The sequence below is a fragment of the Macadamia integrifolia genome, unplaced genomic scaffold (genome assembly GCF_013358625.1).
Source record: "Macadamia integrifolia cultivar HAES 741 unplaced genomic scaffold, SCU_Mint_v3 scaffold608, whole genome shotgun sequence".
Lineage (NCBI taxonomy): Eukaryota > Viridiplantae > Streptophyta > Magnoliopsida > Proteales > Proteaceae > Macadamia > Macadamia integrifolia.
This window is the reverse complement of record NW_024870496.1, coordinates 149,302-160,878: the sequence shown is the minus strand read 5'-3', so window position 1 is coordinate 160,878 and position 11,577 is coordinate 149,302. Positions and strand designations below refer to the sequence as shown.

The 11,577-nt window shown below is 49.4% G+C and overlaps 1 non-coding gene and 1 pseudogene across 1 annotated transcript; both read left to right on the top strand.

Moving 5' to 3' along the window:
* The first annotated feature begins 10,654 nt into the window (after nt 1-10,654).
* LOC122069418 lies at nt 10,655-10,810 on the top strand. The gene has a single exon (XR_006137446.1). It is a non-coding gene; the product is annotated as a 5.8S ribosomal RNA (ribosomal RNA).
* Nucleotides 10,811-11,042: 232 nt separating this feature from the next.
* LOC122069420 overlaps nt 11,043-11,577 on the top strand; it is a 3,016-nt pseudogene continuing 2,481 nt past the window's right edge.

Sequence of the window (11,577 nt, the reverse complement as noted above, 5' to 3'; positions counted from 1 at the left end):
AATCTTCTTTACTTATTGTCAGGATGTCTTCACGCACCGGCAGAGGACCATCTTCCTCTGGTGTTCGACGCAAGACCACCGCTTCTAAGCGGAAAAGTGCGGAGACCAGCACTTCAGCTCATCGCACAGGGAGACCTGCACCTGCTCAGTCTGACCCTTCAGACTACGATGAGGAGCACTTCACTAGTGCCGAGGCCGCAGCCAAATGGCCTATCTTCCTGAAGGGGCCAGTGTTGATGGAAAAAAACCGTGGTGGTCGAGGACTTCCACAAGGCCCAGCTTCAGGAGAGGTTCTCAGCATTGGGCTGGGACACTATTCTTCAGGTGGACCGACCGTGCTATGATCAGCTCGTCCGTCGGTTTTATTGTAACCTCGAGGTGTCGTATCAGTACGGGGAACTCACTGTCAGCAGCCTGGTGAGGGGAGTGGATATCCAGCTGACGGTAGACACCCTGGCCAGCATTCTGGGCATATCGGCGATGGGACACCGATACTACAGTCCCCCCAGGAGTAGGCCTCAGGGACCGTTCATGAGCATGGAGACACCGGACTTCATCTACGAGACCATCTGCGGCAGCAGCAGTCGCCCGGAGTCCGAGACATCTTTCTTCCCTGAGGTCCGTGTCTTCGCCCGGTTGATCCAGTTCAACCTGCTCCCCAGAGGAGGTCATCGGAACCAGGTAGGTTTCATGACGGCTTTCATTGCATTTTGTATTTTTACGGCCGCAGAGGGAGGCAGGGAGCACTTGTGCCTTCCCTATATCATCCTCAGAGCGATGGAGCACCATGCTTCCCACCCAGAGGACGGAGGATTCCCCTACGGCAGGATCCTCACCAGGATCTTCGAGTTCTTCAGGGTGGATCTGAGCGGAGAGGAGGGGAAGACTCCGGCCGATAGGTTTGATCGGAGCAACCTCTTGAAGATGGGTCTCCACACCCTCATGGATTCACCTCCGAGATCGGGAGCTCGGAGAGGTAGGGGTAGGAGGGCTGCCCCTGTAGAGGATGTCCTTATGGAGGAGGAGTCCAGTGAGGAGGACGAGGACTACGTTCCTCAGGACGAGGAGGCGGATCTGATGGGCGGCAGTATCCCTGAGGAGGTGCCTCAGGCGTCGAGAGGTACGGGCCCTAGTTCTTCCAGAGCTACAGCCCCACCATATGGAGCCCCACCACCTGGGAGTGGTGACTACGACTATGAGGACAGGACAGCCTCCATGCGGGCCTTGCAGGATGGCCAGGTCCAGATACTGAGGCAGCTAGACGAGATTTCCTCCAGGCAGATCACCTTGGAGGATTCCTTCCGTAGGCTGGGTCAGGATTTGGATACCAGGGCCACCGCCATCTCAGCGGATTATGGCCGGCTTCGGAGGGAGGTACGATTGGTGAACACGAGGTTAGATTATTACGATCACCGCTTCGACTTTAACTCCAGGCCTCCAGCGAACTTGGTGATCATCGACGACGATGACGACGACCAGTGAGGGGTTGGCTTGCCCACACTAGCTGTTTATCCATTTTTCTCTCCTTTTTGTAGACATTGTGTATTTATTTAGCTCATTCCTTGTAATTGCAATGTAACTTGATTTTCATTTATGGAATAAAATGTCTTTGGATAATGGATTATGGTGGTGTTTTCATATGTGGAATACCTGTGTGGTTTTGTGGTGATGTGATTTTTCTATCTGTGCTCTTGGTTATATTATTATCTGTTGTTTATTAGGTTTTGTGTAAAATTTTTTGGAAATCCCACTTTACGCCGTTATGCTGCCGAAATTTCGTCGAAATAGTACTTTATAGGTTATAGTACCAACCTAATTACCTTTTATCTACACTCACGCATGCCATGAATGCAACTTATAATATAACTCAATTTCTATACTTCCTTTCTTTGACTTTTAATCTTTAAAGCTTTTATATTTGCCCAACCCCATTTTCCTATTATAGAATCTACGGGATTCTAATGGTATGCTGTGAGTGGAGCAGAGCATCACGCTCCGATACCACCGTTTGTCACACCCCGTTCGCACTGAACCGGAGCGGTGACCGAGTTAACACCGGTTAACCCAAACCTGCCAGGATCATCAGACACTGTATTCCACCACAGCATACACACACTAACATCAACTCATCAAATCAGCGGAAGACTAAGTTTTGCCTGTAATAATTCCCATATACCTGATACCCAAATGGCGATACCATAATTATATACATTTGGGCCCGAAGGCATGATATATATACACAAAAAGAATAAAGTTTGAATATCAATTATATACAGGAAATTATCAAAAACATCAGAGTACGCAGCCCGGCATCGGTATCAAGGCTGGAGCTCAGCTCGGCCTCAGAACCGCTGCCCCGCAACACAGCTCTCACACGCGCAGTCTACGCCGTGCTCAAACTCCTCAGGGGTCCACCAATCCTCCTCAGGGAACTCGACGGTGGGACCCACCCCCTGCTCCTCATATGCATGTCCTGCAAAATCATCTAAAAAGGGGTGTACACGTGGAATGAGCTCACTAGCTCAGTAAGTAGAGAGGTGGACTACACACAACAGTCCACACATCACAACACATCATATGCACTACATGCCATGCACGTCATTTTAAATCACACACACCTAATCAACATTACTAAGTCTTTGGTTTTTTTAGTGCTACTACAACCACAGTGCGCGTATACTCCGGGTACGAGCCGCGAACTCCCTCCCGCGATACGCCCATAGGGCTGTTGGAGAAGGCCCACCGTGAGTACTCGGAAAAATAAAGACAATGCCGTCCACCGGCTCTCAACAGAAATGTAAATAAATTAAATGACAGTGCTGACTCCAGCAATTTAAAAGCAGTACGATTGGCCCTCTTGAAATACCACCGGGGTTGCCGACTGTCCTACATGACTCGCCGGGCGTAATGCCTAACCGCCACAGTGTCCGACAACCGCGACCCCTGCTTCCCCCCAAATGGTAACCCAACACCTCAACCCCTGTTGGGAAGGGTTGTAGCACGGGATGGTGAGAATCCTAATACCGCATGCTCCTATATGCAGTACGACTGCATAGTGCCTCCGTGTCCCATACCACGGGCCACCAATGCATTCGTTTCCAAGCCGACCACGGCATCTAGTCTATCAAGGCATTATGCAACATGATGTACACATTCAACATATAACATCACATTCAATTTGCATTCGAAAAGTAAACATAGCATATATGCACATCAATGAGTGAAATGACTAATCTATATAGCGCATTCATGATGACATGACTAAATTAGATATAGTTATATGAATGCCAAACAAATGCCTTGAAACAAGGCCACACGTCCTCTCTCCACTTACCTGTAGCGTACAAGGATTCCCGCTCGGTACGGGTGAGATCCGGAGCGATTCGGGTAGGATTTGGTGAACCTAACATAATTGAGAGGGGTTAGTACTTCACCATTTTAGAATCAAAATTAATGAAATCCAACGTCAAAATCGTGTTTAGAACGTCGAAAGAAGGTCCCACGTCCGATTTGGGCTCGATCGGACCTAAAAATCACATTCTGGCCACTCGGGTGGGTCACTCAGGTGGGTCACTCAGGTGGGTTGTCTACCCACCGGTCCTACCCGCCGGTTTTGGACCGGAGGGTATGGACCCGCCGGTAGGACCCGCCGGTCCTACCCGCCGGTTTGGCCAGGGACCCCCCTGGTCCTCTCAGGTGGGTGTCTCAGGTGGGTGTCTCAGGTGGGTTGTCTACCCACCGGTCCTACCCGCCGGTTTTGGCGGAAAAACCCCAGTTTCTTCTCAACTTCCTCCATTCCTTGGGGACCCAAATAGGGCTTTTCTCAACCCATTCTTCACACCTTTAGAGTCCTATAGGATGGTTCTAGCTTAGATTTGAGTTAGATTCAAGTGAGGGGAACCATCTTACCTTCTTTGCTCAAAAATGACTTCAAACCCTTCAAAAACACTTCCAACTCACAATGCTCTTTCTACCTTGTCAATACTTCTTCAAATCCTTCAAGATCAACACATAAATCATCTATTAAACCTTAGATTCAACATTTCAAAGGGTGTTTACAAGATCTTGAGAAACCATACTCAAATCAAGGGTTTAAAGCGTGGGTATGGTTAATGTTCATAAAACCCAGCTTTTCTTACCTCCAACTGTAGATCTCGAGTTGAAGATTACTCTCCCGGCACCGGAATGGCAAGATCGAGCTTCGGCGTCACTGAAATCCTCCCTTTCTTCCTCTTCCTTTCTTCTTCCCTTTCTTTTTCTCTCTCCTCTTTACTTTTCTCACCAAACGTACGGGGTAATAAATGGAAAGAAAAGAAGTCATAAAGCTTTATATACTATTCCTACTCAAGTGAATAGTGATGGATGGGTCACTCAGGTGGGTGGGTGTACCCACCTGACATACCCATCCGAGAGTCAAAACTTGGGATTTTGACCGGGCTCGGACCTCGGCTCAAACCCCCACCCCAGGCATACATTGTAGCCTACATATATATCTTAAAATACAGATATAATACCTGTTTTATCCGTACATAGCCTTATGGTAGGTGCACGTACACGGTTTGGGTACTCCCGTCTCTTCTGGCACTGGCTCGGACTTGTCGGGCCAGCCGGTGTTTAAGGTCACCCGTGCCATCATAGCCCATAAGGAACCCGCTCTAACATCCTCTGGCTCGGTTCCTGCATGGTTAAACTGGTTCAACCGCGAAATCAGACTGGGTTTAAGAAGCGGGATATTACAGCAACGCCCTCGAACTATTCTCAAACTTTAAATAGGTAGGACGGCATGGCTGCTTCGTTGAGCCGTGCCATGGAATCGAGAGCTCCAAGTGGGCCATTTTTAGTAAGTAGAACTAGCGATGTGGGATGAACCGGAAGCCAGGTTACGATGTCGGATTGCATGTTAACCTAGAACCCACAAAGGGTGTTGGTTGATTAAGACCACAGGACGGTGGCCATGGAAGTCGAAATCCACTAAGAAGTGTGTAACAACTCACCTACCGAATCAACTAGCCCTAAAAATGGATGGAGCTGAAACGTGCAACCTATACTCGACTGTTGAGGCAACTGCTTGGCCCCGATGAGTAGGAGGGCAAAACTATCGTCGTAAAACCTAGGGCGTGAGCTCGAGCAGAGTGGCCGTCAGTGCAGATCTTGGTGGTAGTTGCAAATATTCAAATGAGAATTTTAAGGCCGAGGAGGGGAAAGGTTCCATGTGAACGGCACTTGCACATGGGTTAGTTGATCCTAAGTGATGGGGGATGCCCGTCAGAGAGCGTGTACGCTAGTGTGCTCCAAAAGGGAATCGGGTTAAAATTCTCAAATCGGGACGTGGCGGTTGACAGCAATGTTAGGAAGTCCGGAGCATCGATGGGGCCCTAGGGAAGAGTTATCTTTTCTATTTAACAACCTACCAACCCTGGAAATGGCTCAGCCAGAGGTAGGGTCCATCGACTGGAAGAGCACCGCACATCACGTGGTCTTTGGTGCGCCCGTAGTGGCCCTTGAAAATCTGGAGGACCGAGTGATGACCACGCCCAGTCGTACTCATAACTGCATCAGGTCTCCAAGGTGAACAGCCTCTGGTAATTGGAACAATGTAGGCAAGGGAAGTCAAAAAAATGGATCCGTAACCTCGGGAAAAGGATTGGCTCTGAGGGCTGGGCACGGAGGTCCCAGTCCCAAACCCGTACGAGAGGAACCGTTATTCACATAATTGGTCATCGCGCCTGGTTGAAAAGCCAGTGGCGTGAAGTTGCCATGTGTCGGATTATGAATGAACGCCTCTAAGTTAGAATTCAAGCTAAAGAAGTGACGCTTGTGCCCGTCGCCCATTTGTCGACCCACAGTAGGGGCCCTCTGGCCCCTAGAGGCACGTGTCGTTGGCCAAGCCCCTACAGTGGACGTGTTGTGTGGGCAGCCTTGAAGCATAATTCCTATTGGACGATGGGTAGAATCCTTTCCAGACGACTTAAAGACATGATGGGATATTGTAAGAGGCAGAGTGTCCTTACTGCCACGATCCACTAAGATTCAGCCTCGTGTCGCACCGATTCGTCCCCCTGTATTTTTCCCCTTTTCTTTCCCCCCAAATATTTCTATATCTACCCCCACACCCTCCTGAGACTAGGATTGTCCATGCGAGGCCCCAGGTATGCCCCTGAGTGTTAACTGCCCCAACGGTTGCTTGAGTATGGTTATGCATGTTGCCCAAGTGAAGTGTGCCTATGCGTGCACATTGAGTGCCACTAAGTGTACACGTTGTCACGACCTGCCCAACATAGGCCCATGGACTTAGGCCATTGGGCTAAGTAAGGTCCAAAGTTCTAGAGTTTTCTAAAAAGGTATAGTAACTCTAGATATTTTATTGTAGATATTTGTAAAAGATATTTATAGGAGATATTTTGAGAGAGATTTCTAGATTTCTCCACTAAGGAAGAGGGAAGCTTCTAGTTTCCTCCCCAACCGTTGGATAGAGGACATTTGTAAATATCTTAGCCTTCCATTGTAACTTGGGGTGCCTACAAATAGGTGTTGCCTCATTTGGCAAAGACACTCACCAAGGACCAACCAAGAGTGTTCAACCGAGCAAGTGAGATCTCAAGCCTTGTACTCAAGAGCTCTCTAGTGCAATACAAGCTCATTCTTCTCAAACTTACTCTTGTGTTCACTTCTTCTCTTTCCAAGTCCCTTAAGGAGGGTGGTTAGGCTGACTTAATGCTAGTGGAAGTGCTAAGTGCCGGCGCGGTTGCTTAGAAAGGTCTAAAGCCATGACAACGTGCTCTTGAATGGCCCAAGTGTGTGCCTACGCGTGCCCCCAAGTGTTGACTGGATGTGCCTATGTGTGCACATTGAATGGCCACACAACACCTCAAGTGTTGACTACATGTGCACATTGAATGGCCCAAGTGTTGCCTAACTTTGCCCATGCATGCCCACAACTATTGCCTAAGTGCACCCAAGTGTGCCTATGCGTGCTCTTGAATGCCCCAATTGTCGCCTTAAGTGTGCCTATACGCTCCCTCAAGTGTTGAATAAGTGTGTCTATGCGTAAACCCAAGTGTTGCCCAAGTGTCACCTAATTGTGCTCTTGAATGCCGCAAGCGTGCACAGATAAGTGCACATGGATGTGGGTATGGCTGCAATACCGCATACATGGTTGCATACCACCTCGCGCACGGATGGGGGTAAGGCTCCACTATCGCGAGCATGGGGGCAAGCTACCGAGCGCACATGGCTGGTGGCAAGGGTGCACCACCACGCGTAAGGTGGCAAGTAACAACACATATTGCTGCGGGAAAGGGTGCACAACCCGCGCAAAGTGGCAGGCATGGCCGCACATTGCTGTGGGCAATGGTGCAGGCTGTGCTTGCCGGGCTACTGCCCGTGCTGCACTTCCACACACATGGCTGCGACCACGGCTGCGCATGCCCTGCATAAGGTTGTGCGCGTGGTGGAACATGCTGCGTGCAAGGTTGCAGGCATGGTTGCACATGACACGCAGGTGGCTGCACAGCCGCACCCAAGGTTACGTTCCTCCCCGCACAGGCTGTGCGCTTGGCTGCACTAACCTGCACATGGTTGCGGGCATGGAAAGACATGCCGCGCCCTTCGCTGCGCTACCACTCGTAAGGTTGCATGCGTTGATGCACATCGACCTCCTGGTTGCATGCATGGCTGCATGTGCCACACCCATCGCAGTCTTGCCACGCGCTTGGTTTCGGGAGTTGCCGGATAAGCCGTGCATAAGGTTGCCGGCATGGCTGCACCGCCGCGTGCAAGGTTACGTTGCATGGTCGCACATGCTGCACACATGGCTGCACTTCCGCGCGCAAGTTCGCATGGCTCACACATGGGTGTGCTGCCGTGGTCCCCATGGCCCATGCAACAGAGGCTCCCTTGCGGCCTTCGGCCGCACATGCGGCACCGACAGCTGCGCACATCAAGGCCATGCCCGCACAACGTAGTTTGGGTCTTTAAACCAAGTTGTGCAAAACATCCCTTTGGGTTAGAAAAGCCTTGCAATTGGATATTTGGCACTCAAAGTACAATCATTTTCACTAAAATCCCGCATTTCCATTTTTTTTGGTATTTTTTGTAATGTTTCAATCATAAAATATTAGAAAATATCAAAATATGTTGGAATGGTCCATCTTTTTAGAACATTCTATCAACTTTTGGAAGACATCCGAAATTTAGTTTTTAGAAAAATGCATTAAAATGAATTTTTCATAGTTTTTTGAATTTAATATGTTTTTTAATATTAAAAAATTAATAAAAAAATAAATATTTATCAGAAAACTATGATTTTGATATGAAAATAATCTTTGAATTTTTTTCTAATTTCTTACCAAGTTTCATTTGATTTGGATATTTGAAGCTCAAAAAAAAGTCTGGTATATTTGGGGGGGGGTCATGTCTCCTTCTGGAAAGGGACAAAGAGCATAAGAGCTACCTTGATGGAGGGGGGTGCCACTCTGTCGCATACAGTTGCCTGCCATTGTGTGCTGCTAGGAGCGCATGGCTGCCTGCCTTTCACTATCGTGCCTCCACATCTGCTGCCACATGCATCTGTCACCATACAGTATGCCCAAGAGTGGCATGGCATCTACAAAACACCTGCACGGTATGTCGATTTCGAAGATTTAGCCCTTGGTGTGTGTTACGGCCTGCCACGGCAGGTTGCTCGGCCCTCATGGTCGCATACTATATACCGCTATGCCTCAACAGTTGTAGCCACCTGCACTCATAGCTACATAGAAAGCCCAACAAAGGCTTGGCATGTATGTGAAAACAAGTATACATGGCTCCTCTGTCCAGATGGTCAGCCCATCTCCCTCACACAACTGCCTGCAATCGTGTGCTACTGGGCACGTATGGCTCCCTACCTTCTGCTGCCATGCCTCCATAGTTACTGCCACATGTGTCCAAAGCCGCACGGCATTTTCAAGAGGTATGGCATTTGAAAACAAGTAAATGGCCAATGCGTCCCGATGTTTAGCCCCTCTGCCGCACACCGCCGCCTGCCACCCTAGGTTGTTGGGTGCATAAGGGTTCCTGCCTTGTGCTGTCGTGCCACCACAGCTGCTGCCAGATGCACCCGTAGCCGTATGGCCTACCCAAGATAGGCCTGACATGTGAAAATCACCATCAAGGCATGTTTGGTTCCGATGACTGCCTTTGTTGTGCATTGTGGCCTGCCATGGCGTGTTGCTGGGCGTGCATGGCTGCCAGCATAGCTGCTGCCGCCGCCGCCACATACACCAGTAGCCACACAGAATGCCCAAGAGTTGCTGCATGGCATGTGAAGGATAGAAACATAGCATGATGGTCTGGATGATTAGTCCCTTATTTTGCACCTAGGCCGGCCAATGTGTGCTAGTGGGTTTGCATTGCTACCTGCACACTGCACCTACACCCTCACTGCAGCCTACTGCCACTTTTGCTAGTTTCTGTACAACATGCCCAAGAGAGTCATGGCATGTGAAAAACGTGGAAATGACACGTTGGCCCCATTGATTAATCCCATCTAGGCACCGTGGCAGTTTGACGTGCTTTGCAACCTGCCATGTGTAGTTGTGCTAGTGCCACTTTTTACGAGCATGGTCGTAGTCACATATTTCCACCCCTCTGTGCTCTTTGGCTTGTCGTCATATGTCGATCATGGTGCAAGGGGTGGACTGTTGTCTACATTGACATGCCCACTGAATGGGTTTCATGGAATCATTGGTCAAGTCAATTGGCACAACAAATATTTGGTTGGTCCCTCCACCCCATCCCATTGTTTTTTTTTTAAATTGCATTATCGTGGGTTTGTTGCTTGCAAGGGTTTTTTCATGCTCGGTTTTATGGCCTATGCTATTTAGAGAAGTGCGTTTCTAAGTCACGCCTAGGTGTGGAGGTGTTTGCATGCCTTTTGTGGCCAGTGTTATAATACGACATTAATGTGGGTCTCTGGAGAACATAGGTTGCAAGCTTGCAGGTGGAGATAGATCATGAGTCCTCCCCCCTCCTTGCTTTTTAAAAAAAATTCCATTCTCGTGGGCATGTTGCTTGCAAGAGTTCTGTCATGCTCGGTTTTGTGGCCTTTGCAATATGGAGGAATGCGTTTCTAAGTCGCGCCTAGGTGCGGAGGTGTTTGCATGCCTCCTGCCACAAGTGTTATAATGCAACATTAACGTGGGGATAGATCATTGCAATTGTTGGTCTTCAATGAGGATTTCCTAAGAAATGGGAGTCATCAGCTAGCGTTGACTACGTCCCTGCCCTTTGTACACACCACCCGTCGCTCCTACTGATTGAATGGTCCAGTGAAGTGTTCAGATCGCGGCGACGTGGGTGGTTCACCACCGTCGACATCGCGAGAAGTCCACTGAACCTTATCATTTAGAGGAAGGAGAAGTCGTAACAAGGTTTCCATAGGTGAACCTCTGGAAGGATCATTGTCGATACCTACCCAGCGAGACCCATGAACATTTTGCGTTGCGCGATCAAGGTAGGGTGTGGGAGCTCAAGGTCAGTCTACGATCCTTCGTAGCATTCAACCCAAACACAACCACCGGAGCAGTCGGTGCCAAGGAACTCGCAATGAAAAGGACATGACATCATTGCACCTTTGGTGTGGTGTGGTCATCCTAGATCTGAATCTTATCTTAACGACTCTCGGTAATGGATATCTCAGCTTTTGCATTGATGAAGAACGTAGCAAAATGCGATACTTGGTGTGAATTGCAGGATCCCGTGAACCATCAAGTCTTTGAACGTAAGTTGTGCCCTAGGCCATTGGGCTGAAGGCATGCCTTCCTGGGCATGACGCGTCATGTTGCCCCACCTCCTTTGTCCCTTGTGGTGGTGGTGCAGAGCAAAGATTGGCCCCCCGTGTCTCTGTTGAGGTGTGGTCGGCCCAAAGTCAAGGGCCCCTTGTGTGGCAAGCGTCACGATGAGTGGGGGTTCGAGCCATTTTGCCATTGTTCGGACATCGTGTGCGTGTTCTGATCCCATTGAGCTCTGGTGACCCTGATTGCCATTCGATGGCATTTCGACTGCGACCCCAGGTCAGGCGGGGCTACCCGCTGAGTTTAAGCATATCAATAAGTGGAGGACAAGAAACTTACAAGGATTCCCTTAGTAACGGTGAGCGAACCGGGAAGAGCCCAGCTTGAGAATCGGGCGGCTTTTTCCTTCGAATTGTAGAATGTAGAAGCATCCTTAGCAGCGAACTAGACCCAAGTCCTCAGGAAGGGGGCACTAGAGAGGGTGAGAGCCCCATCATGTCCTGATCCTATTGCACCACGAGGCGCTATCGGCGAGTCAGGTTGTTTGGGAATGCAGCCCCAATTGGGTGGTAAATTCCCTCCAAGGCTAAATATGGGAGAGAGACTGATAGCGAACAAGTACCGTGAGGGAAAGATGAAAAGGACTTTGAAAAGAGAGTCAAAGAGTACTTGAAATAGTCAGAAGGGAAGCGGATGGGGGCCAGTAATGCATCTTAGATGGATACGGAATGGTTAATAGCCGATCTGCCGCTTGACTCGGGGCGTGGACCGATGTGGATTGTGCCGGCATTCCAAGCCTGGGTTG